Here is a 3,486-nt window from a genome sequence, read left to right as displayed (position 1 = left end):
AAGAGGTATCAGATGTCAAATAGTACCAACAGGAAGAATATATCTCAGCTGAAACATTACACAAGATCAACGTGAGGAGGCAGAAGAAAGCAGTCATGAATAACTGCAGGACTAGAGGGGGAAAGGCAGAAGCACAGGAAGAGCATGCAGAGGCTCACAGAGAAGTGAAGAAGAGTGTTAAAGCAGAAATGTAGCACAGTTTTATAGGCAGCCTGGCAGAAGAAGTGAGATGTAGCAACATGAGGAAGCTGTACGATACCACCAAGAAACTGTTCAGCAAATACAGTAATCCTGAAGGGGATGGAAAGGCCATAGTGGGAACAGAGCAGAACCTGAACAAGTGGAATGAACCTGAAAATATGCTGAATAGACCTGTGTTAGAGCAATTTTTGGGTTTAGCATATTTACATTTAGTAAATGATTTCAGCCACTAATCTTCAGATCTGAATATAGATTGTAGATTTAATTTAAAATGCAGTTCTGAACAATAGGGTCCTAGAAGCCTTGAATCACAGATCAGACAGTGCTGATTAACATTCAGCTAGATATTTGTGGTGTGGGTGTGAATTGGGAGGTGTGAAGTTAGTTTGTAGTTTAAAAGAAAGCATTGTGGATATATTGTAAATATGAAATTGTCCTTTGATGTTTAGCACATGAAATATTAAGCCCCATGTTGAACCAGCCAGCACTTTTGACCAAAAGGCCTGAATATGATGCCTGCTGTATCTTGTTTTGTCAAATAAAAAAGCTGCTTCATATCTACCAATACTTTACTCTGGTGACTTCATTCACGCAACAACAACCTGCACCTTTTAACCCACCTGATATCCCTCCAGCCAATACTAACCTGCCTATAAACTGTCACAAGCCTACCAGATGAGTGATCAGGAAAGCAATAAAGCTGTGAAAGAATGGTAAAGCAATTGGCCCAGTCAACATTCCTGGAGAAGCTCTCAAGGCAGACCTGGAGCCTACCATAGAGGTGTTTTACACTCTACTGTATCTGGAAAGATGAACAAGTACCAACAGATGGCAAAGGGATCTATCTCGTCACAATTCCAAAGATGGGAGACCTTAGCAACTGCTCCAACTACAGAGCCATCACATTCTTGTCAGTCCCAGGAGAAGTCCTCTACAGGATAATACTAGACAAGATGAAGAATGCTATAGGTGCTAAGCTAAGAGGTGAATAAACAGGCTTATGCAAGAAGAGACCATGTGCTGACCAGTGGACTGGTCAGTCCACTGCTGTTCACTCTGCTGACCCACCACTGTGCTGGAACACACAGCTCGAACCACATCATCAAGTTCGCTGATGATACGACCGTGGTGGGTCTCATCAGCAAGAATGATGAGTCAGCATACAGAGAGGAGGTTCAGCGGCTAATGGACTGGTGCAGAGCCAATAACCTGTCTCTGAATGTGAACAAAACAAAAGAGATGGTTGTTGACTTCAAGAGGACACGGAACGACCACTCTCTGCTGAACATCGATGACTCCTCTGTAGAGATTGTTAAGAGCACCAAATTTCTTGGTGTTCACCTGACAGAGAATCTCACCTGGTCCCTCAACACCAGCTCCATAGCAAAGAAAGCCCAGCAGCATCTCTACTTTCTGCGAAGGCTGAGAAAAGTCCATCTCCCACACCCCATCCTCACCACATTCTACAGAGGTTGCATTGAGAGCATCCTGAGCAGCTGCATCACTGCCTGGTTCAGAAATTGCACCATCTCGGATTGCAAGACTGCAGCGGATAGTGAGGTCAGCTGAGAAGATCATCGGGGTCTCCCTTCCTGCCATTACAGACATGCTCCATTACACCCACATGTTGTATCCATAAAGAAAACAGCATTATGAAGGACCCCACGCACCCCTCATACAAACTCTTCTCCCTCTTGCCATTTGGCAAAAGGCACCAAACTACTTGGGCTCTCATGAACAGACTACTACGTAACAGTTTCTTCCCCCGAGCCATCAGACTTCTCAACACCCAGAGCCTGGACTGTCACCAACCCACTGCCCTCTTCTGTGCATATTGTCTTGTTTATTATTTATTGTAATGCCTGAACTGTTTTGTGCACTTTATTGCAGTCCTGGATAGGACTGTACTCTAGTATAGTTATATGTAGTTCAGTGTAGTTTTTGTATTGTTCATGTAGCACCATGGTCCTGAAAAACGTTGTCTCATTTTTACTGTGTTCTGTACCAGCAGTTATGGTCGAAATGACAACAAAAAGTGACTTGACTTGACTTGTAATAGCTGCACTATGCATTTTCGTTGAGCAGTCAATTGAGTGGAACCCATCTCTGCACATCAACTGTACCGATTGTGAAAAACTCTTTGACAGTATAGACAGAGTGGCCCTGGGGAGTACCAGGTAAGATGGTCAGACTGATTAAGTTCTTATGAGGGAATGTCCTGCAGAGTCAACTATGGCAGATTGCTTAACTGTGGCTTTTAGGTGAAGACAGGAGTCAGACAAAGGTGCTTGATGTCTCCTTTTCTGTTCCTTCAGGTCACAGACTGGATCATGAAGACACATACAGCACAGAAAATGAATAGGATCCAATGGATCCCATGAAAACAACTGGACGACATGGACTTCACTGATGATACAGCCCTCCTGCCACAAACCCACAAGCAGATGCAGGAAAATACAACAGACCTGGCAACCACATAAGTGCAAGTCAGCCTTAGCATCCACAAAGGGAAAACTAATGTCCTCAAGATCAACTTAACCTGCATTAACCCAGTCACCCTTTAGGGTAAGTCCACTAGAGGAGGTAGAAAGCTTCACCTAGCTGGGTAGTGTCATTGATAGACAGGGCAGCACTAGTGCAGATGTAAAGACAAGATCAGCAAAGCTAGGAGACCCTTCATCCAGCTCAAGATCATCTGGTGCTCCAAGGAGCTGTCATAGCGCAGTAAGCTCCAAAGTGAAGTCAGTTCTTCTGTATGGGGCAGAGACTTGGAGGACAATAAAGTCTATTGTTAGGAAAGTGCAGACCTGTATTAATAGATGGATAGGACACACGAAGTGCCAACATCAACTGGCAAGTGCTAGCATGGAATTCCCAGAGAAGGTGAAAGAGAGTCCGGCCAAAGATCACCTGGCGATGCAAACTTGAAGTTGATACCAAGAAAATGGGTGACAACTGGGAACAACTTGAAAGACTGGCCCAGGACAGAGGACTCTGGCAAACTGATTTCAGCAGCCTATGCCCCAGTATGCGTGATGGCTGAACTAATTATAGACTTTGGAGTGAACTCTGATTTCCAATCTTGTGACTTTTAATGGACACATGTGAATTAGATAGAATGGTAAAGGAAAATTGTATCAGAATATGCATGTGAGTAACTATGATATGAATTATAAGATGAAGTAAATTGTCGCTCAACCCAATGAGTGGTTCAAAATTACCAATGGGGCTCAGAAACTAGATATATTAAAAGAAATCCCTTCAGACCTGTTTCATCATTCATTT

General features: G+C 43.6%; 1 pseudogene; it reads left to right on the top strand.

Moving 5' to 3' along the window:
* The first annotated feature begins 239 nt into the window (after positions 1–239).
* Positions 240–3,129, top strand: LOC140209608 (uncharacterized; annotated as a pseudogene).
* Positions 3,130–3,486: the final 357 nt, after the last annotated feature.

The sequence above is a fragment of the Mobula birostris genome, chromosome 14, assembly GCF_030028105.1.
Source record: "Mobula birostris isolate sMobBir1 chromosome 14, sMobBir1.hap1, whole genome shotgun sequence".
In the NCBI taxonomy this organism is placed as follows: domain Eukaryota; kingdom Metazoa; phylum Chordata; class Chondrichthyes; order Myliobatiformes; family Myliobatidae; genus Mobula; species Mobula birostris.
This window is presented reverse-complemented; position numbering and strand designations above follow the sequence as displayed.